This window comes from Anser brachyrhynchus (genome assembly GCF_964034855.1).
Source record: "Anser brachyrhynchus genome assembly, chromosome: 1".
NCBI lineage: Eukaryota > Metazoa > Chordata > Aves > Anseriformes > Anatidae > Anser > Anser brachyrhynchus.
This window is the reverse complement of record NC_137694.1, coordinates 119,461,412-119,485,185: the sequence shown is the minus strand read 5'-3', so window position 1 is coordinate 119,485,185 and position 23,774 is coordinate 119,461,412. Positions and strand designations below refer to the sequence as shown.

The window sequence follows — 23,774 nt, the reverse complement described above, 5'->3', positions numbered from 1 at the left end:
TGAATTCATTCCTAAACTTTGCTTCATTAATCTCAGCCGTAAGAGAAGCTTCATCTTCTGTCCTGTGACGGCTGAACTTCTGAGATACTGATGGCTTCTGCTGTTTGTACCTATACATCACATACTTAAATCTATACTGCTTATCAACCTTAGGAGCAATACACGATATTCATAGAAGCAAGTTAATGATGATGCTTTGACATTACCAACTGAAGCAGCTGTAATTACATTTATCGTATGTGCAAGAGACAGAAGTATTTAGACATATATTCCACCTCAGTCTGCCCCACATCCAGTATCTTACGCTTCCCTTTTATTGTGCAGAGAATCTCCAATACGATACTTAAAGCCGTATTAACCGCCTATCACAAGTCTATGCATGTGCCATGTCTTACACGTGTTTTGAAAGGTGTTCTCTCTATCTCACAAACCCCAAGCAAACAAGTAACATCAGTTCTACTTATCACAGCAAGAGCTGGAAAGTTATTTGTAAGAACAAATCAAGGCAGACATAATAGCCTGATTGCCCCCCTGGGAGAACTACTGCAGTCATATTACACTGCATTTCTAACAGTTATAGGTGCAGAAGAACCATCTGCAGTACTAAAGTTACAGCTGGGTGAACAAAATGTTTCTGCATTTATATAGCATGACTTCCACGTCAAGAATCCAGTTTTCAAACTTCAGCAAAGGCAGAAGAACATAAAGAGGAGAAGATCTTGCAACTCGAAGAACTACAGTCAAGGCGAGTACACTAAGGGGCAACTCATTCTTCCTTTTCACTGAATAATAATAAACTTAACGCATCTTTAGAGACTGGAAACGCATGTCCTTGCCTATTGAAAGCTTTCCCCGAATTACAGGTATCTGGAGGTATAACTGCTAACCCCAGAATAATTCCTAGGAAGAAAAATGAATAATGTTCTAAGAAGTGATAAACCATCGCACCTGAGGAAATGCTTCCCCCCGCCCCAACATTTTAATAGGAAAAAAAAACGTCTATTCAGACATTGAAGTGACTTATATAATCTAACCAGTTCAAGATGCTCTGGGGGTGGGAGGTGTCACACACCACGCATTGGAAGTTTCCGTAAGTCACTGCAACTATCAGAAGGATTTCTGATATCCATGACCTGAAAAATGATTTGGTTGGAAAAAAACATCTACGCCCAGGATGCATGTGTGAACAAGGAGCAACGTGGCACACAAGAATACTGATATGAAATCAAAATTAGTAAGGAGTGCAGAATTTGCTTTTATGTGACAGTTCTGGGTGGCACTACTCAATACTGCTGTATCTTACAGGCCAGCACCCTCCACACGTTCGCACCCTCTTACCATCCACATAAACAAAACATTTTACGGACTCAATCGACTACTGCAGTGCTACCAAACAGTTCTAAACCAAGGACAGAAGCGACCCAGCCACGTACTCCTTTCAGCATTTGAGATGCCAGCTGACGCAAACTATAAAGGCTGACATACAAAAAGCCAGTTTTACTTATTTCCCACATCTGCCCTTCTCCGCATTAGTGAAGAAGCACCACCACCACTTGCAATAATTATTGAAAATAACCATTACGATATATTGAGAAATCTGCCCGTAACAGTTTTCATTTCAGGTTTTTCCCCCCTCCCAGTATTTTCTGATTCCAAATACTTTCTTTTTAGAACAAACATTTTCATCACATATGCTCACAGAAAAACAGCAAAAACATACTAACAGAATTAGCGCAAAATGTGGTTTTGCATGAGATCATATACTACAAAACGTATGATTTTTTTTTAATGAATAAACTGGAACAGTCAACAGTATGACACAAACCAAAATACAAGTAACAGACATGATCTAAACAGAATTAGACTGGAACATGTTTGTTTAATTCCTGAAATTTCAGTTTACGCTTAAATCAGTCACTCTTCACCTCATACAAGTATTTCAAAACAGGTGAGTGAACCCCAGTGGGAGGTTGCTAATCATTTTATTAAGATATGACAAATCCATTAGAGTTGTATTTTCTCAAGCTTTGGATATTCAAGCAGAGTAGTATGTGCTTTGTATTTTCGGGAGGGTGAGGGGAAGGGAGGGGGGACCTCTGGCAAGAATGCTAACCTTATGAATTCTTCCTCTGGAATTTTAATTGGTAAATCTATAAGTAAAAACGTACCCAGCTGCAGAGAGCTGCTGCTCCCCAGCCCCAAGACGATCACAGGACCTCAGAGCAGTTTGCTCAAGACTGAAAAGAGCCCTTTCCTCAGGTGGTGCGAGCCACACCTTAGCTAAGGAGACTTTGATAGCAGAAGTCGGGTTGCACTCTTCCCATTTGCTAAGGCACGGTGCCTTTAGAAGGCACGGTTATCTTGAAATCTATTCTTTTTATTGCTTCTCTTATTAGACATTTCCTACTCATTTTTACTATAAATTTAGCTACACAGCAACCTTGAGCTCTATTTTTATATAAAGCATTGTTCAAAGAGCTTCCGAAAATTGTATTAGGAAAGAGAGAAAGGCCTTTGAACAATTAAGACCAACTTCATAGCAGAAATGTAATCTCAACACTAAATAGTTCACTAAATAGTTACCCCCCCCCCCCCCCCCCCCCTTTTTAGCCTTCATCAGGGGAATCGAGGGACTTAAAACAAGAGCTTTAGAACGAAGAAAACCTGGAATGTCACCCAGAGCATGCTCTCATTTAACCTGCAACCAAAGTGCTTTCCTAAACGCATCTTGAAGAAGTTACAGCTCAGAAAGAAAGTAAAAATAAAACTCACAAGTTTAACAGATTTGAAACGCGAGTTTCGGCTTCCAGGCGATACATTCGCTCTTCACTTTATCAAGCAACAGGCAAGGTCTACGCCGCGTTACAGGTACTCCTGCTCCCCATCTGCCCCCGTTTCAGGGCAGCTCCCGCAGCAACAGCTCCCGCGTTTAAACCGAATTGAAAGACGCCTTTCCGTTTACACTTACAACGCACCGAGCCGGTTCCTGAGCCCGCATGGGACGCGGGAGCGGAGCCCAAAGCGCCACCCCGGAGATCGCCCCATCGCGCCCCGCTCCTGCCCCGGCTCCGCGGCTCCCGGCGGGACCGCAAACAGCAGGGGGCTGTGCCCGGCTGCGGACCCCAACCCCGGGGTCCCCATGCGGATAAAACCCACCCCGGCCCCCCCCTCCGCAGCGCGCCGGCTGCGCCCCCGCGCATGAAACGCGCACGAAACGCGCAACGGCGGCTTCCACGGCCACGCGTGCCGGGTTCCCCCGCGGCCAGCTGGGCTTCCCGCAAGTCCCTAAAAAACTTCCACCGCCACCAAAAAAAAAAAAGAGAGGAAAAGCAGCGAGGGGGAGGCGCTGCGCCCCCCTCTCCCCAGGTGCGCTTCCTCCTCCTCCTCCTCACTCACCCAGCGGAGCCATTTCCTGATGACAGCCGGCTCCCAGGGCCCCACCGGGGCAGCGGGGGGGGCCCCCCAAATTCCCCCGTACCCCGGCTTCGCTCCCGGAGCCCCCGGTACCGCGAGGCAGCGCCGCCGGGTCCGGGAGCGGGGCCGCTGCGCGCCCGCCGCCGCCGCCCCGCGCCTCTTATAGCGACCCGCCAATTAAGGGCGCCCAATCAGCGGGCGGCGGCCACGTGACGGGGCAGTTCCAATTACGGCGGAGGATTTTTTTCTGAATTAGCGGGGTTACACAAAGGACAACTCATTGAGGGGGGAAGGAAAAAAGGGCAGCGAGCGCGAGCGGGAACGCCCAGCCGGAGCCTGCTGGTGATTTAAAGCAGGAAACTCCCTCGCCTCACGCAGACACGGACGCATTCAGGACCGGCCAGCAGCCGAGCGGACGGGAGGAATGTCTGGCACACGGCTCGGCTCGCCTCGGCTCCGCTTCGTGCCGCCGCCAGCGAGGCCAGCGCCGCGCTCTCTTCCCCCCGCCGAGGCGCTCGCTGCTGGGGGAAAGAAGGGGAAACACGTGAAAAGCCCCTGCTCCCTAAACGCAAAAGCTTATTATTATTATTTCCCTTTATTATTATTTTTTGAAGCATATAAGCTGGGAATGGTTTTCCAAGCAAAAGCTGGCGTTGCTCCGAAAAACTTTTTTTTTTTTTTTTCCTATGTGAATCAATAAAAAATTGAATTGTTTCTTACCTAAAAGCACTAAACAATCGGTGGCTACCAGCCCTTCTTGCCAGGGAAGATTTGCAAAAACGCACCCGTGCTAACTAACGCTTGGCGTCTTTTACTTTGCAGAATCGCTCCAAGAAGGGTTGAATGGTAACTAAGAAACAGGCTCTGACTTAAAAGCAATATTAAAATCCTCACCTGCCCGCAAACCCTCACGGCACACGGGCCAACGCCTTCGAGCACCCTCAGCGCTCGCTCAAGGCGCGCGACCGAGCTGCCTTCATCTCCATTTCTGCACCCTAAAGACACGCGTCGGGCCGCGCGCATCACGCGGCTGCAGGAAACGCTGTTCGAGGCAAAACTGGAACAACTGCGAGGCTGCCTGCCACGGACGAGCCTTGCCAATCCCAATTTATGGGCAGGAAATGTATGCCAGGGCAAACCATTCAAGATGACTCAAGTCGCCTCTCCCCCACCCTCCTGTGCCACAGAACAACAGGCCTCTTCAGCGACGGGGAGTAGGACCTCGTGGAGGAATGACTCAAAGCTCAGCTCTGGGGTAGGGGAAGAAAAACGACAGGACAGAAAACACCCCCTAACTCCCCTTTTCATGTTATATCAATTAAGCACACAACTGTCTTGAGGTAATAAACACAACGAAAGCAAAGCCATCTAGTTTTACCGCAAGATAAGTTTACTGAGGTCAAACCCAAGGGAAAACTAATCTAACCACATTTTCAAATTGTTTGGAATATTCCTCAGCCCAATGAAACCATAAAATGACAAAAACATCCTATCCTAGAATAGCACGAGGATAACAAAAAATGTTTTAATTAAAGGCAGATGACCTAATAAAAATTTCACACTCATGCTGTGTGTGTATAAAACTCAGTATCGGTTTTTCATCTATCACAATTTTTTATAAGAAAAGGATCATATGTTTAATTCGTTTAGATGGTATTTTTTGGTTTTGATTAAAGTGATTTGAGTAAAATAAAGCAATACTTTGGAATACTTCAAAATTGTAGTCTTTATCCTGTCATGAGCTTTAAGAAGGCAAGTGATTTTAGGTAACAGGTAGTCAGGTTAGCTTATCAAGAATTACATCTTCCATCTTCTTGAGGGACAGTGAATAAATGTCTCTAAAAGGCCATGGGATTTCTATTAACATTAAAAATGTGAGATGCGCTGCCCATTCCGACCAGAACTAATTATAGATAACAGAATTAAAGACTACACCTAGGACAACAGGTGTAGCTGAAGAAATTAGGGACTGGAAAACAAACCAGCAAATACCCCTCTGACGATTTTTTGGAAGTGACCCTATCTTCATCTTAAAAGCTGCGGCTTCTCCTCAGCTCCTGCAACTAAGTCATTCCAGAAGTTGATTCTAATGGTTTGGAATTGTCTTCTAAATTTCCATCCTAAACTTATTTGGGGCCAACTGTTGGCATAACATTAAATGATCAGCACTGTCCTCCCTTTGCTTGTACTGTTCTTTTCCTTTTCGTGTGCTATTCCACAACTGCCCTCAGTCTTTCATTCTGCAACTTGCTGGTAGACAGCATACATATATGCCTTCAACTCCACCTTCAGCCCTGATAAGCTATGTAAGATTAATGATTTTATCACACATTGTTTCTGAGTTCTTCTGAAAGCATTTTTTATGAGGTTCTTCACGAAAATTAAAACAATTGAATTATTTCACTATTCTTTTTGAATGGAAACCATGACTCAGATGAGCCAAACACAAAATATTCCACAAAAGTATTCTATGTATAGCATTTGTGTGAGCTTGTGTGTCTGAAGCTGGCCAAATAACCTAAGTACTCCATAATGGAAAAGCTGATTAACCATTAAAAATACCTCAAAAGTATATTGTGAGGTAAATCCTTGTAAGATCCCTGTGAAACAGTAAACTTTAGTTTCCTTTAGAAAAATGAGAAAACAGAGGCCAGCAGTAGTATGTAAGTGGCTTGACCAACATCACAGAAGTTTCCAACAGGAACTAAGCTGCATCTGAGGAGCTTTTGGCTCCTAGTCCCACACGCATGTCCTAGAGCACACTGTGCATCTCATTCCAACCAGTGCTGAGCTGGATGATCTCCAGTCACCATCTATATGGCTAAAACATAGCATTCAAAAATGATAGCAGCTGGTGCCTAATGGGAAAAGACGTGCTTGCATTGTTGACCTCATTGTCGAGAAAGATTTTTCTGTAAAGTCAGTATATTCCATGGTAGCAGCATTTTAGCCTTCATTAGAGGGATTAGAGTCAGAAACTGAGACTTTTGTCCTGCCACAGGAAAGGAACGCAGGAAGGTGCATCACTGCACTGCTGGCGAGGGTGTTCGAATTTCAGTAGCTTGGCTGTGCAAGCATGACTGAAGTTCAGCTGGATTCTGCCTGCTGTACTTGCCGGGAGAGAAATACTTCATTTCAACACAGAAAGCTAGTTACTCCAGCAAGGGGCAGAATGAGGAATGTGAGAGAGAGAAGGCACAGTTCTCTCCATCCTACTCCATGCACCCATACAGACATAAATGCCCAAGTCTTCCCTTCCTTTTTTCTTTTTTGACTATTTCCTCAGCAGACCTGCCTTTCTCCATTGTTCCAGCTGAGCCTGTTTCCTGCCATACTCAGCAATTCTCCTCTTCCAATAGGGAAGTTTCCCTATTTTTGCCTTTTTTATTTTCTCACTGTTGTGCCTTGGTCCAAAAGTGAGGGGTATACCGACTCCTTTTAAAAAGCTCGTCATTGGTACCTGATGTAAGGGCTATCCAGTTGACCACAAAGGCAAGAAGGTCTGATCCAGGTGAGGTTTCAGTGCCCCACAGTGCTGCCAAAGGCTAAGGTACCTACCACACCTTAGGAACTCCTGTTTCCTTGGGAGTGCGACAATCCAAGCTAGACAGTTTGCACAGTGCACAAAGCAACAACGCAGGAAAGGGAGAGGCCACACACAGACCACACAGGGTGACCACTCTTCCCTCTCCAGGTTGAGTTCATTTGTGCCAACACTTTGTGGCCAGGACTCAAAATACGGTAGTCACTTCACAACTGGGAGAACAGCAGATGCTTCATCCTTCACGCTTCCCTGCAGGAGTGAACTCCACAGCAAACTGACAGCATCCTTCACGCTAATTACACTGAAAGCCCCTTCTCACCCAGAGAGGGGCAGCCCAGCCCACAGGGAAGCACCAAGTGTCGCTGAAACCTTAGACGTGTGCAGATATCCACATAGCTCCTATACAGTACATATAGAGAAACAGAGGTTGTTAAGAGGAGGGTGAGGAAATTAATTTTCTCTTTCCACAGAACTAATGAAACATGCATCATTTAACTAACAAGTTAATCTTTTCTGGGTAAGTAAGTGATCTAGGCTCTGAAAATCCCCCTTTTTTTCTTTCCCTCCTGCTTTAATTTCTACCTTTACGGTATCACCTATTTGTCTCTTTCAGTAAGAGTGGAAGGGTTGCATTAGTGTGCTTCGTTAAAAATACTCTTTCCCACCAACTTATGCACGTTGTGGTACATACTGTGACTGATTCATTGCATCAGTGTGCATGAAGTCCTCTGTGCTCAGCGTTATATACATAAACACACGTGTCAGCTTTCAGAGGTACTGAGCTGCTCCTAATTTCCACTGGGATTGTTGGACTGCATCACCTCTAAATACCAGATCTCCATAAACATCTTTTCATGTACAAAATATCTCTTTTGAATGATGCTAGTGTCTGATCGCAGAACTTGAGCTCTGTTCAGCATTCAGCTCTTGCAAACGACAGCTCATGAGATACAACGGTGAGCAGAATCCTACCACTCATTCCTCCAGTGGGAGGTTAAGGCAGGAGATTGCCAATCACCCATATAGAGAGAGAGGTATCTGACACACGCTGTACGAAACAGGACACACTGCTATAAACTTATGTAATCAAAGCAGTGCAGCTTTCAGCTTTTATCTCTTCTTGGGGAAAAGACTGTTAACATCTAAAAATGAGGTCATTAAGACTAATTAAGAGAAAGACAAAAACAATGTTAAGATGAGCTCTTCTGGGGTACTTCATTTCAACAAGAATCCCTATATTTGGTTTCCTTAAAAATCTTTTTTTGGAAAGGCAGATTCATGAATCCAACAACTTGTGCAATTTTAGCATCGCTTGCGGTAGCTTTGCTAAACTGCTAAAAAGCAACCACCTCTCGAGATTAACACAGTACTGTTGTCTGCTAAAGTAACATGAAAAACAGAGTACTGCTGCTGCCTCCATACCACTTGTGAAAAGGAAGTCTTATTAGACTCATATCAACATAAGTAATACAGCAGCTTGAAGAAGGATTTCATTTGCTCTGTTTTTAAAGAGCTACTCAACTTTTTCAGACTACAGTGACATAAATATACAGTGGGTGAGGGTGGGGGTGGTTTGGGTGGGAGAAGGGGAGGATGGAGGAGGACAGGGTTTTATGCCAAGAGCTGAATCATAACCATGTGAGTAATTTTGAGTTTTTTTCCTTAAGGGTATGAATCAAATTAAATTTGTTTTGCTGTGGGTGAAGGAAGAGAGAGAATATAATAGCATGAATCAGAGCTATCATCAAATATGTGGCACAGACTAAAAATTAATTACAATTACTGCCTTCTTCTAAAAAGTTTCTGCCATTAGACGTAGCAATTCTGTTAATCAATATAATTCATTAAAAAAATTCTCACAAGTTAAAACCTTTCAGTTTCCTTCCTCTTCTTCTTCATTTTTTCCTATTGCAGTAAGAAAAGATTAGCATCTTTAAACAAAATCAAGCCTAATCTGTCAGATGCCCTTTTGCTCCAGTTGTAAGCAGACTGCTGCTAATAATGAAAAGTAGGTATTAGACCACATGTAATTTTGTCAGCTGGAGCTAGCTGGAGGATGAAAGCACATGAAGACATGCTTTAGCACAGACACTGGCATTCTAATAAACACAAACCATTTAATGAAAATGCAAGCAGAAAAAATACTCAATATCCCTTTAATTGTCTTTTCCTGCGAGAGTCAGATGAAGTATTGGAAAAGCGTGTGCTAGACACTGGACTTTTTGCACTTTGGAATAATCATTCAAGTATGTGTTACTGAAAAAAACAGAAGGGGCTCACAATATAAAACTAAAGAGGCCAACGTAGATACATGGAAAAAAAACACAAGCATTATTAATTATTAGCTACATAGATAACCAAGGACACATGTTTCTCTGCATCAAGTAAGAAACCACCAATTCTGATAACTAAAAACACAGAGACCTGCTGCCTTCAAGTCTCTAGTACGGAGAAAACAGTTTTTAATTCATTGTCTGAAAAACACCATAAACCTAAAGCAAGACATCATTTGGAACCAATTCCTCCCTCTAAACAGCTCCAGATCTCTCCCATAGTAATTCTCTCGCACGTGCCCAGCAAAACTCTGTGTAGAAAGGATGTGTATCCAGTGTGCTCTGGAAGTCAGCTGACTGACGAACCACGAGCCTTAGGGATGTGATTCCCAGACAGACACAAGCGTGTTTCTGATGAGACCTCCGCAGCTTCTGCGATGTCCCAGTGGCATGCTGGGGGAAGGACGAAAGCAGAAGATCTCTTGGGTAACTGGAGCCAAGTCCCACGAGGAAAAACATGCGTGTCTTTTACAATTGCCATTCAAACTGGCCTGTGAACAGGAAGCCAACACCCGCTCAGGAGCTAGGTCTTAGCTCACCCTGCTCTGACACCAGCTGAAGTTCACTGCTCCGGCAGGAGCTGTGGCTGAGGAGACAGGTTCCTGCCCGCTGACGCCACCCTAGCTATGTTTGTGCCAATGTGCCAGCCCACTTTGTTTCTCTCAACATCTCCAAGAGGTCTTCAAGAAGAAAAACCATCACTTAAAAACTGAAAGCAAACAGTCGCTCTGGAGACTTGATGGGCAGACAAGCCACAGGTAGTCTAAAAGTTTTACGGCCAATGCCCCATGACAATTCCTTTGGCTCTCCTGCTGGATGGCCCTCATGCACAAGACACATGCAAGAGAGAACAACAGAACTCAGAAGATGCTTTGCAACGAAACACCCAGGAATGAAGAATTAATTGACTAATTGACTACAGCATCTGCTTGAATCACTCTGAAAATGCAGGGATAGAAACTCTCCAACACAACACCTGAAGGCCTGCAAGAAGATCGGTGCCACTCCGTAGCCACCAACACTTACTGATCTGGCAATATAATCAACATAAAAGAACATTTTTCTTTATATTCACATTCTCAAGGAAGGCCAATTCTCTCGCACTTCACCCAAAACAAAAACCACTGGTATTCCCTATTTATAGCTTTTACTTGCAATGAAGAATAGCCTCCAAGGAGCAACAAGATGCACGTTTCCAGAAGTCAGAGAAGATACTGAATATCCCTCATTCAAGAATCTTGACCAACATCTTCACCATATCTGTGCTTCAACAGTGCTCACCTTATAACTCAACAGCATAGATTACCACAGAATTTTTTTACATCTCTGGTTAAATTATTTCTCAACTACTGTGCATAAGCCAAACTCCGTAACTGCTGCTCCTCCTTATTTTGGCACACAATGGCAGAGTTTACTAGGACTGGTAACTTTTCTCCAGAGGATATATGCTACTTGTTAAACTTAATTCCTAGCTTTCCGCAGCAAATAGCAGCCATTTCTTGCAGGTTTTAGAAAAATAGCTTCAGAAATAAAAAGAACACTTTTCTTTGACAAAAATCACTCTGTTGCAATATAGTTCAGAGCAGCTGTCTTCCCAGCTACTAAGCTGGAACCTCTCACACCTAGGTACCAGGAACTCATCAGATTTTTAATAATACGAGGGCTTTGGTATATTTTAGCTACAAGACTTTAAACTAGTTGCTAGAAAAAGAAAGTATCTTTTCTACCTGCTGTTCTTAACTATTCAAAATGGAGCCTGCTATCTAGTCATATCTAGTCATATCTAGTCATAGTGGCTACAAAAAATAAAATAAAAATAAAAATAAAATAAAATAAAATAAAAATTAAAAAATCAGACTAAGGATGGAAAGCAAGTTTATACAAATACAGAAAAAATATACTAATGTGCTTGGCAAAATCATTAGGAATTGATCTAAATAGTACAGGTTTTGGTAGAAAACCTCCTGTAAACTCAACAGCTTTCAATTAGTAGATAAAATTACTAACACTTATTTACTTCATTGGCTAAAGAGACATTTCTTAAAGTAGTATTTGAAAACTGAAATTCTGTTTTGCTTTCAAAAAAGTTAACACATCCTGTACGTTACTAGAATTGCTGAAATAGTTCAAGAAAAACTGATAGGAAATTCCATTTGAAAAGGCCAAAACTTGCAAATATAATTTTAAGCATGGGATGGGAGCATGATCAAAAAAGCTAAGCACAAACATTTGTGATTATCTATTTTGTTTCTCCAATCTAATGACATAAATGTTTGGGAAGGTTGACCGTGAGGAAATTGCAGTGGACAAGAATATAATACAGTATCAAACTCTCAGTGAAATATGGAGCTTTTTTTTCCCCCCTTCAGAACTCATAGGCACAGTACAGACTTAGGTACACATTATTGCTTGCCCTTCACTGCACATTTTTTCCTGCCCTGCTGACTTTAAAAGGCAGTCCAGGACTACAATGTTTTTAGTGGGTTCAGAATGGATGCACATGTGAACATTTAAATAAGCCTATGATTGCTGAAACTTGTTATTTCAAAACCGTTTTAAGGCATGTTCCAGTAGAGGTCTGAAAATAGAAGAGAGGCAATTCTGATCTTGTGCCTTATACACAGCTGACAGAGGAGGAGTTTGATTTGCATGGATTAACGAAGCCACTGCAGGCCAATTCACATGTGTACAGTGGCTTCTATACCCCAGAATTACACCCAGAGGAGGGTCACAATAATAATAAACACGAAATTAATTTCCCACCACCTGAATTACAAGACAAGCTTTATCACTGTAGACTGTAAGCTAACCGGGGCTGAGACAGTCTTGTCTGTCTCTCTTGTAGAGCATTAATCATGCTGCGGGTGCTTACAGCTAATAAGATGCATGTAAGTCTATTCTGATGTGGTTTTCTGACACTTCAGACTATAGAAGAGTCACACATACACAGGCATACTCTTACCTCTCTACCTAATGATACATTAATGTTCCTAATTTAAAAAACAAGTCATGATATGAACAGAGAGACTTTGTTTTTGTTTTCTGCCACCCAGACAGAGTCTGTGGCTATACATTGCAAATAGTTGGCAAAATCTAAACCGCAAGTATGCAGCAGCACTGTGAGTAATAAAGATAATGTTTGTGTTTTGTTTATGAAAAGCCCTAACCAACACACTAAAGCAAGCATACTGAAACCAAATAATACTCAGACCTTTAGAAGAACTTCAGAGGATCCAAATCATGTAATTTAATCACTTTGTTCTTTAACAATCTAAACATCATTTAAAATTTACAAGTAGTAATTCTGTGTAAGTTCTCTAGGCTGAAAAATGGGATGTAGCTAGTCACCCTTTTCTATCCCAACTATTAAAGTTCAGACAAATCAAGCTCTATAACTAAGGAAAAAAAAAAAACACACACAAAAAAAAACACCTTGTGAAACTCCCTTGCCCAAAAGGTTGAAAAATGCTACATCACTAGGCACGCCAACAAAGAATTCCTCAGTATCTGGAGTCATGTGAAATGTACAGCTGCCTTGTAGTTACTTTTGATTTTTTTGTTACAATGAACAAACTCTGTATGACTTTGACAATACACTAGTAATTTTGCATGGACTGCAGGAATAATGGATAAGAAATGTTTTTGATACTTTTCATAAAAAGTAGTGTTCGAAAGATTTTCAACCTGAAAAACAAAACAAAACAAAAAAAAAAACAGTAGCAATGAGAAGGGGAGAGCCGTTGAGGTAAATCTTCTTCCCAAAAGACAAAATTCAATTCTGGCTCAATATTGAATACTAGATCAAAACATTATTATTGACAAGCATGCTGCTTTTAATTAGGACAACTTAAATAAACTTTATTTCCAGATCTACAGAGTGTTCTCACTTGCCAAAAGCATATGAGAATGAGCTTCAGGTTGCATCAAAAATAAAAGCAGGTTTCCTCTCTTACTCTTCATCTATTCTTCTCCTTAATACAGCAGGTAATTCTGGAGTCCCTTTGAGATTATGGGCACATTTAAGTCCTCGGGAACACTGCTCTCGGTGCATCAGGGAACTCAGAAGGGAGTCCCCTTCCTGAATGGCCTTTATACACACAGAATTTACAGGGTTAGGAGGTAGGATTGCGTGTCCCCCAAAGTAATACATCAGTTCTCTCATCGAGCAGCATATTTTGGACTGCAAACAGACTGCATTAATGAATAACTGGAGGGTACCCCAGTGTTGTGTGATATGACCAGTTAACTAACAATAGTCACATCCTGCTAAGCAGGGCTGCATTTTCAATATCCATATTACTAGTGACTCCGTCAAGGCTGAATTCCTTGACTGTACACAATCAGAGACATTTTGAGAGTACCCCAACTGGAAGACAGATGGGAAGTCAAGGATCCAACTGGTTCCTCCCCACAGGGCACACGAGAGGCAGTTTGAACAGCTGTGCATCACAGAGCATCCCTGAAAAACGTTGACCAACACTGCCAACACAAATCTTACAAGGCAGTGAAGCAGAGACGGATCTATAATACTGCTGCCTGAAACCCCAGTGTGTCACAGAAGCCTTCAAAAGAACCACCACAATCACCCTGCAAGAAGTTGCCCAACAAAATGTGGTGAGCCAGGCTCGGAGAACTCCCAAGAAGGCTTCACCTAGAAAAGAGATGTACATATAAACTTAATCCGAGCCACAGCCAGCCTTCTCTGGCACAGAGCTGAAACACCTAGCTTCCCAGTCTGTGGTCCTCAGCTACCACAAACAACCCAGATCCCTATGACAACCAGGCATCAAAACCAGGGCTTCCAAGTGACCCAGATCTGCCTAGCGATCAGGCACTTAACTAGGAACAATAGTGACCCACTGTTAATGCCTGAATAGCCAGCTCTGGGTTCATCTCACCGTTTTATGCATTGACTGCTAAGACACATGACCATGGATAAAAATATGCTTTGGTGGAACCTCTTTGCTAACAAAAAACAACCACAAATGATGTCTTGAAGTGCTATTTTGCACACACGGGAAAAACAAAAGAAAACAAAAGCAAACAAACAAAAATCTTCATTTCCAAACAAAAAGCACTCTAGCTATATTATATCTTCTGCTGTAAACCTGGATAACTAGCTAGGAAAGACTTAGGGAAAGAGCAGAGATTGTCTTATCCTCATGCTATCTGCTCTGCAAACACCACTTTTAGAGGCTGCATTGGCCAGGGTCCTTGCTTGCTGGTTTTCTCAAAGAGATTCTTGGCAAGAATGGCACTAGAAGGTAACATCCCTGCTCTGAATATCATTCCTACTACACAGGAACAATTTTTAAACAGTCTTACAGAAGCCCTGTGGTTGGAGAAGAAGAATCAGCATGGGATGTGTGTGCATTTAGGAGAGTGTGAACGGTAGAGCAGCAACTAGAGACAAAAGAAAATCCCAGGCATAACTAACTGGTTTGCAAGAATGACTTCCCTTCTTCCTAGCCCCTAACTTTTCCTCTCTCTTATGCACTCACCCTCTTTTTAAAGGGAGCCATGCCACAAGTATTATGGCAATTAAACTGACAAACCTGAGTAATTCCTTAAGCCACTGGGAACTATGTACAATCCTTGAAACATTTGTCTGGCTAGTACTCTCAAAAGTGCCACCTTAGTAACTTCCCATCAAAGCTCTGATCCCTCTCAAGATCCCTGTTTGCTCAACTGCCTAAAGATTTCATTCACAGACCTCCATTGGTAAATCATGTGCAAACAGTTGCTAAACCCTTCAAATGCAGACTAAGAGCAACCAACGTCTCTTCTCTCCTTCATGTGAAGGACATCATCACAACTGTTAGGGAATGTCCCCTTCCCCCAGTCCCAAAAATCACTCCCTTTAACAAGGGGGTATCTTCAATTAGATCCCTCCCAAAGCTAACTCCAAATTCAGACTGATTCTGTACATGCAGAACCAACACTTCGTTCTCACTCACACCAGTGGCTGTAAAGGGTGTGCTGGCTACTGGTTCAAAAATCCACACATAAAGAAAGATTACACATTTAGTTAGACAAAGAGATCTGTTTCCACCTTTCTGCCCTGTAGTAGTCCTTCACTGGTTCAGAATACAGCAAAGTTTGGCAATAAACACTCAGTAATCTTTGATTTCCTACAAGCTTTAGCTGCCCTGCATTTAAGTCCAGGACAGCTAACCACTTAAACACCTCCACAAATAAACTCTTTTCAGAAGCACGTTAGAATAAAAATACACTATAACAAACTTATTTTAAAAATGTCTGCTTACTCAAGGCTGAGAGACAAGTGGTGCTTGTACATCGAAGTATAACTGCTCATACAGCAGCTTAAAAATACCTGAAAATCCAGTAAGCAGGGAACTGCTATTCTGCAATACTTTGTCTAGAGTAAATGCTGATCACTTTTACCTCACAGACATTGAACAGACTGCATGACACTGTTCTCAGAGAAATAATTCTTAATTTTTATATATATTTTTTTTTTAGTCTTAGCCAAAGGATGAACGACTAGGTTATTTTCTCATCTTAATAAATGATGCAAAACCTCCAGACATATGGTAGCATTTGTGTACTTCCAGGCAAGCGATGATAACTTTCAAATGTTACTTCCCCTCCTCCTCCACTACATGAAACAAACACACTGCAGCCCATTTAAAACTTAGTGACACACACATTTAAGAGAGACTAATTTCAGTTAAAGTTTCCAAATGTCAAATGCATGTGTTAAGTAATTATATTAAGAAATAAAGAGGACATGAACACCATTGCCATCGGTTCGTAAGTGCCTATGTTTTCCTTTAAAAATTAAAATAATTTTAAGAGACAAAGTTTCTGCTTAAATTAGCAAGGGGCCCATACATATGATATGTATTATTCCTAACAACTCAACATTTACAGGATTGGTACTGCCTCATTCAGTTTTGTAAGTATTAATCTACAACTGCTTTACTTTTTGAGTTGAAGATCCAGAACAGGGTTCAATTTTTGAATATGGCAATGTTTACAAAATGGCCGAAGACTAAAGGTAACATTTTTTTCAGAAGTAGGAAGCCCACAGATTTCAAAATGAAGATGTGGTGTTATAAATATTAAGGTACTTATTAGGAGGAGAAGCCATCTCTAAACTTTGCCCATTGTTTTCCTTGGAAAGACAAAGTTGCATTCCTCCAGCAGCTTTTTGCATTTACAAAATTCATTCCTGTTCTTGAGGAATGCCTATGTCCTCCCTAAAAATACATAGCACAGTCGTACTGGAATTGTTCAGACATCCTCTCTGATTGAATGTTACACTGTCATCTATTATTGCTCAAGACTGGTCATAACGTGCTTTAACATTTATAAAGTTGGAATCTGTTCAGCCTGTCCACCCAGTAGCTGACTAACTGGACATCATTACTCGAAGACTAACCCAAAGAAAAAGGGAAAACAAAATAACCTGAATACCACAACCCACTGTATGCCTGTATTTTCTCAAACTCAAGCAGTTCTAACACTGAATAAATTGACAAGCTTTTTATCTGTAGCAGCTTCTGAGGTTTTTACAGAACAAAAAGAATGAATAGCAGTCAATTAATATTATTTTGTACTTTTAGAATGAAAGGAGAAGTTTAAATAGGCAAATGTTTTCTACTGGTTAGAGGCAAATTCTTGTTATTCCTTTAAATTAAAAAAATGCTATGTGCTTCAGGGGGAAGCAGGCACCAGTAACAACAAGCTGTTCACCACTTTTGAGCCAAATGCTTGCAAAAATACTGAACACAGAATACATTCATAGCTGTGGCAAGACAGAATGAGAGCTAAGAAAAATCAGTAGGGGAAGAAAGACATCTCTCTTCACCTTGGCCGAGACTAAAAAGAACAATTCTTACCCCGAGATGCTACTTACAAGGCTCTGCTTCCAGAAAGTACTTTTATGTAAATTTGTACATAGAAAATGTGAAATCAGAAGCGTTTGACCAAAGAAATTCTTCAACCCTGCATGGGAGCTGGGCTTAATGCGGAGAACCTTAGATTTTGCTCGGAACTTACTCCTATTTTTACACCGAGGCGAGCTGTAAATTTTCAGATTGAATGCAAGATTACTCTAGCAGCAATTGGCACAAACCCCCAGACAACATCGTGGGCTGTATCTTTAAAAGGTGTCGGAGGAAAAGCAGATGAAATGCTGTAATCTCCACCCACTGCCGTTTAAGAGCGGCTGCCCACGCACTCCACACACCCAGCATCCTGAAATCCGCCCTGCTTGAAAAACCCGCTGCATTAGGCGATGGAAACTCGGGCTGTGCTGCCCGGGCATTAAGGCAAATAGTCAGCTTCAGCATGTACCATACGTCCCATCTAAGACAACAGCTTGCATGGCCACTGTGCAAAAAGTCTGGTGAAAAGCTTTAGCTGTATAGCGCCTCTTTCCTCAAAGGAAGAGGATTTTGGTGAGAAGGCAAACAGGATGAGTTACGGGGAAGGCTGCTTCATAACATATCAAAGAATTCTTACAACAGCACTCAGTGAAGAATCCATCATATAGAACCTTTAAATTTAATGAAATGAATTCCTTCAACATTCTTTGGAAAAATACACTATCCTGTGAAGTTTCCATATGAAGTAGCCAACAAGAGCTCTTACGTAGCCATCACTCAGACTCAACTGTACAGTTTGAGCATGCCTGGATTAAAATACAATTAAAACCATAATTGCCTATTTGCAAGATTAACTGCAACACTTCAGATCTGGCCTCTCATCATGAGCAAACTTCCTGCAGATTGAGAGAGAACAACACTGTAGAGGTTATTCGGGAGATCAACAGTTCCTACTCAGTAGCTCTTAAGCAGCGGGCAGTCTTATTTGGAAATGAACAATGAATGTGTATCACAGACAAAATGTAGATGTTAAGAAGATTAAAACTTTTCTATCACTCAGTGCACGCTCAGATATTTAATAATTACATAAATAAGGATAAAACATTTGGAAAAGTGGCTCTTGAAATATGATTACTATGACAGAACAGAAGATGTGCAATAAAAACAGGCCTTTATTTTTTTTTAAGGAGAAGAAATCCTTAGGAAAACAACATCTTGAGCAGTGGCACTGCACAGTACAAACTATATTAACTTGTCATAATATGTTGCTTCTGTTGGTATGAATTTTAATTGAATAACAAACTAAATATGAGCTCAGAATACGCAGTAATGCTGAAGAGTTTGGAACACAGCACTTGGGAAAGCACCCCAATTGTGGACTTTCTGATTACTCTTGTCACCAACCTCAATGGCAGGTCACCATTTTGGGGCTTACCCACATTCTCCCATTATAAGTGACAAATCCTAACACTATTAAAAGAAACACACACACACACAAATTCCTCAGAAAAGGTGATTCACCATAAGGCTGTCTATGATCTGAGCAGGACAAAACCATATCAAGATCCAGTTTGCTTCATTTAAATCGCAGCATTTTCTTCTTAATTTCTCTCAGTTTTTGTTTTCCACAAACAAGTATCGAGCCCTGATTTTGCTGAAGAATTTGCACATCATTAATACAACTTACTAAGTCTTTTCATACTTCATTGTCTATAGTCATTGTATAATACAGGATATTTATGATTTTTGGTATAGCACCTTCTGCGTTTAAGCTCAGAACAACCCTTCTCATTAGTATCCAAACAGCACAATCTGCTGTCACCGGTCTAAGCGGTCCATGTGGTGGCAGGTGGAAATGATGGGAGGCTGCCAGGGACAAGTCCCATGCAAGCAGTTCCATACATTTAGCTCTTGCTTTTTATAGAGTCTCCACTTTCTTCTTACGATGCTCCAAAAGTACAGAGGCATTTTAACATCATATATAGCTTCTTGTTTATTCCTTTCCCAAGATGAAGTTACAGGATATTTAGTCCCTGTAACTGAGGTTTAGAGCACATACTGCAATGACAGCTTTCAATTGAAATATAAGCATGTTGTGGCAGGACTTTAGCTTCTGAATAATCATTCCTCATAAATAGCGATTAAGTGTCAGAGCTCATGACTATTTCAGAAGCTTATTACTTTTATCAATGCATATAGCCATAAGTGAATTGCTTTTTTTCTTCTCAGCTGCTAAAAGGTAAGGCAAAATTGATTTGGGAAATAGCTCACGTACACTGATGTTAAATACTAATGCAAAACACTTCATTTGGGAAGCTTCAGCTATTTATAACATTTTGTTATAGTCCAGTATGTTCTGGCAAGTTTACAACACACATTTCTGCCGGTATACTTTCGCATCGAGACTAAATTTGGTTTGCTAATAGGAATGTCGCATTTCAGTAAATACACTTCTCAAGAGCCTCCTTTCTTTGTTTCAGAATAGATACCCGTTTTCAAGGAGGTGGATTCTGTTTAGCATTTTCTCTGCACACGACTCCCTGCCACTTGCCGCGTATTGTATTATACAAACCGCGCTCCTACAGAAAACAGGCGTGACATACCGGGGGGAAAGCGAGAAACCTCAGAAACGGTCTTGTTGCCCGGGCTGCCTGCGGCCGCCCAGCCCTCGTGGAAGAAGCGCCGCGACGCCCAGAACGGGGCGCTCGGCTCTCGGGGCTGCCGGGCCGCGGCCGCGGGCCGCCGGGCGCCGCAGTGCCGGGAGCCCCCGGCAGGGGGAGCCGCGCTTTTGCCGGCAAAGGCTGCGAGACGCTCGGGAAGTAGAGCGCCCGGCCGGGGCTCCGGCGGCTCCTCAGGCAAAGCCAGGCGTTTCCAGCAATAATCAACCACGAGGACTTGAAGAGGGAGCCCCGCGAGCGCTTGGAGGTTAAAGCAAGATGATAAGCTGCGGAACGATGCGTCTAATGGGGAGCTCAAAGATGCAAGCAGGGTTTTGCCGAGTGATGGTGCGTTTTCACGGGGTCGAGTTTTAATACGCAACCGGAGTCTGAAGAGATGTGCGACCTCTCGGCAAAGAGGTCTAAGCCCCTCGGTTCCTCAGAACTGGAAAATCCTATACCAGATTTGTGATGTTTGTACTTGTAAGCCTGCTAATAGCTAGGGAAGAGGAGAAAGAAGGGTCTGTTTTTTTAAACAACTACAACACCGTCCCACTGAAACAAAATGGGATACCACACTGAAATAACGACTGTTTTGGTGTTAAACCAAACCCTGAAAAACATGTATAGAAGTCCTACTAAAGCAAGATCTGCCCTCTACCTAGTAATAAAACCTCCCCAAACTGCTGTCTTCATTCTCCAATATTAATAAAAACAAACTATGAGACATGATACAGTAAAAAAAAACTCATATTAAATATCTCATTAAAATAATGTAATTATCTATTCGTTCCCCCAAGATTTTTCTTGAGATTCTTAAACTGATTTATTTCTGAAAGTGAACATCTCTTTATTTAAAGGTGTTAAGAGTTCGTTTTCTTGTATGTTTACTCAGTAGAGCTATTAAACTCTTGATTTTTCTTCTGCTACTCTAAGGAAAATTAAATACTACTATTGTTTATGCCATATACATGGAATCAGTTCCTTATTTGCAGGCAAGCTATTTATGTTTTCCTACTTAACTCCAAGGCAATAATGATCATTAGGCAAACCTAGGGTTAAATAAACATGACCTAAAGTGCTCACAAGTCAGAAGTTATTTGAAAGAGATATTCTAACATCAATAAATGGAAATTTGAAGAACTGCACCTGAAATATTTCAAACAAACCCCTCTCTTTGTATGCAAATATATTAAAAGCAGAAATGAAAAGGCAGAAGTATGCCTGAAATTAAAATATTTCCTATCTCTGAGACATATTTGAACTAGACAAGCAACTTTGCCAAAAGTAAAACATGCTAGTGCTCAAAGACAATTGATAAACCCATAGATTAAAAGAAAGAAAGAAAAGAAAAAAAAAGAAAAAAGAAAAAAGAAAAAGAAAGAAAGAAAAAGAAAGAAAGAAAGAAAGAAAAAGCAAGCAAGAAAGAAAAAGCAAGGAAAGGAAATGAAAGGGAAAAGAAAAAACAGTCAATAGTGACTATCCAGTTTTAAGTAGATGAAAAAAATTAGGAAAAGAAATCAATACTCTCTGAAATAGTTTTATATTTACCTATTTCAGCTCTATACATCTGCTCCTCTCTCCGGTTGTTACAGCAGTGCACACATGTAAGATATGAACTGCCTTGTTTATGTGCACGCACCAATGGTACCTCTGAAGCACACAGCCCTGGACAAGCCCACCTGCCAGGAATTCCCCTAAGGACAACACCATGAAACATAAGAAAATTTGCATCCATTCATAAAAGATCACTTTACTTAAGATGAAGACTGTGTGTAAGAGCTTAAATGATCTTGGGGTATTTTCAGACTTGATAACTCTTTTCTCCATTATGACAAGCCAATGCAACTCCCAGACCTCAGTTAGAAGAGAACACCGAAGACAGAGTAGTACTTCGTCAGCCTCACAGCAAGTAGATCAGACTCTTTAGAGCAGTCTATGCTAACTAGTCATTATTGCCTGACACTGTTTAGTTTCACTCATCTTTCTTCACCCCATGAAACCTCTATTCCTCCCATCCCATAAAGAAGGAAAAATAAGTCCCCAAATCCTTTAGTAGAGAACTGTTTCACTTATGACTGCCACAAGGACCTTCCCGATATGAAACCAAAGCTCCTCAGGCACAGGACCATCCCCTTCCCTGCCTGTGTTACCTGTTGCTGTTCAACTTTCCAGAGACAACCTGAAATCCAAGAATGCTCCCTGCACCATGACCTAGTACAAAAGCCAACTTCACAGCCGTATCCATTTCTGTAAATACACTATTACCACTATCAACCTGTTTGATGCTTCCTATGCTTCTTGCAATTATCCTTTCATTTGGTCACTTGAAGCTGGGTGTTTCCTCAGGCTTGCAGATGATAAAGGTCCACTGGAGTCAAGAGAAAGAGTCTTCCACCTATCTATCTTACTACCCTGTTCTACGTTCTCCTTCCCCTAGATAAAAGCTCAGTTCATCTGAGCATTGGCTGTTGTTATAAGGCAATATGAGTAGAGATGTTTTTATTGATGAGAAAAGAGCATGAAATGAAAAGTAATTGGAAAGTCATCCACCTTCATCCCTACTGGGTACAGCACCTGCATCTTATGAGATACTGCATATGCTGATAGGAAAAAGCAAGTTTCAAATAGTTTTTATTTAAATACTGCAAAATAGTAGACAAGAATAAGGTTACTAGAAAAATCTGAACATTTCTGCAACAAGTTGTCAAAATAAAGTCTTCAATCTCAGAACACAAAGTTTTTCAGAGCTACACGTCGGAGCTAGGAAGATTTGACCATCTTTTTCATCTTAAAAACTCATGAATGCATCTTTCGGCACAAGACATTCCAGCTTTCAGAGAGTACCTGAGATCTTTCACTGAAGAGAAGTAATGGTAAGGAAGATGCATTACATAGTGATATTTAAAGAGAAGGAGTGTGGCATGATAGTCAGGCATACAACCAGCTGAAAAACACTTTGATCTGTAATGCCCAGTAGGTGTTTTTATTTTGTAATTTTTTCACTTATTTGCAGTAAGTGTAGTTATTATCGGTTCTCCTTCTCTTTTTCTTTTCCATCATATAAAGTAATTAGGGAGTCAGAGTCCTTTGAAGCACCCTCAGGACATAAGACTATCACCAGGTTTTTTGATACAAACAATGATAGAAAACATGCATGAAACTGAGAGCATTCTAACAATCTTCCTCTCAAATCATCTGTTTAGCCCACGCTATGCATGTTTTGGGTTCTGGTCAGCAGAGTTAAAAATGCTCCAGCTTTTGCACACCTCTGTTTTCTTAAGACTACCAACACATATGAAAGCAGCTACCCATGACTGAACAGAGTTTTTATCCTAAGCTGTTGTACTGGTACTTTAACTTTTTATGACTCATAGTTTAAGTATTTGGGAATTCCCCTCTAAATATGAGTTTGACACACTTAAATTACGGAAAGTTATTTTATTCAAAAAGTAAGAAAGCAACGTTCATGCAATCCCCAGGTCTATATTTAGCAACACACAATAGGTCTTTTTTCCAATAAAGCTTTTGTACCAATTGTAATTAAAGACAGATTGAAGGAAAAAAAAAAAAGAAAAAAAAAAGAGAGAGGGAGAGAACAAGACTGAATAGCACAAGTAGTAGCATTGAAAGAGACAATCATAGTGTTACACACCAAAGCAAACCAGAAGCGTTTTTTCTAAACTATTCAAGCAATGTTAGGGCCATTTGCACCCCCTACCCCCAGCTGCATTAAGAGTGTGCAGCTTCTCTCTTACCTGCGTGCTGAGGTACCTTCTTGGTGGGCTGACCAGTCACCGCAGATCAGCTGACCAAAGTCTGGAAAAAAAGAAAATAAAATCAGCTGACCATCCCTGCTGGCTGGCTTCAAGCTCAAGCACTGCTCTCCACAGCACTTTGTCATGTGAGTCAGGACAGAACCAGCTGTCATTGCTTCAGAAAAAGGGAAACGGGCCCCTCCGTTTCCACCTCC

General features: G+C 41.4%; 1 protein-coding gene across 1 annotated transcript in view; it reads right to left on the bottom strand.

Moving 5' to 3' along the window:
• Positions 1–23,774, bottom strand: part of LOC308188097 (uncharacterized protein) — a 163,218-nt gene that overhangs the window by 18,640 nt on the left and 120,804 nt on the right. Inside the window, exon 8 of the mRNA XM_080576751.1 lies at positions 23,560–23,620. The gene's annotated coding sequence lies outside the window, so the exon portion shown is untranslated. The remainder of the gene's footprint in view (positions 1–23,559; positions 23,621–23,774) is intronic.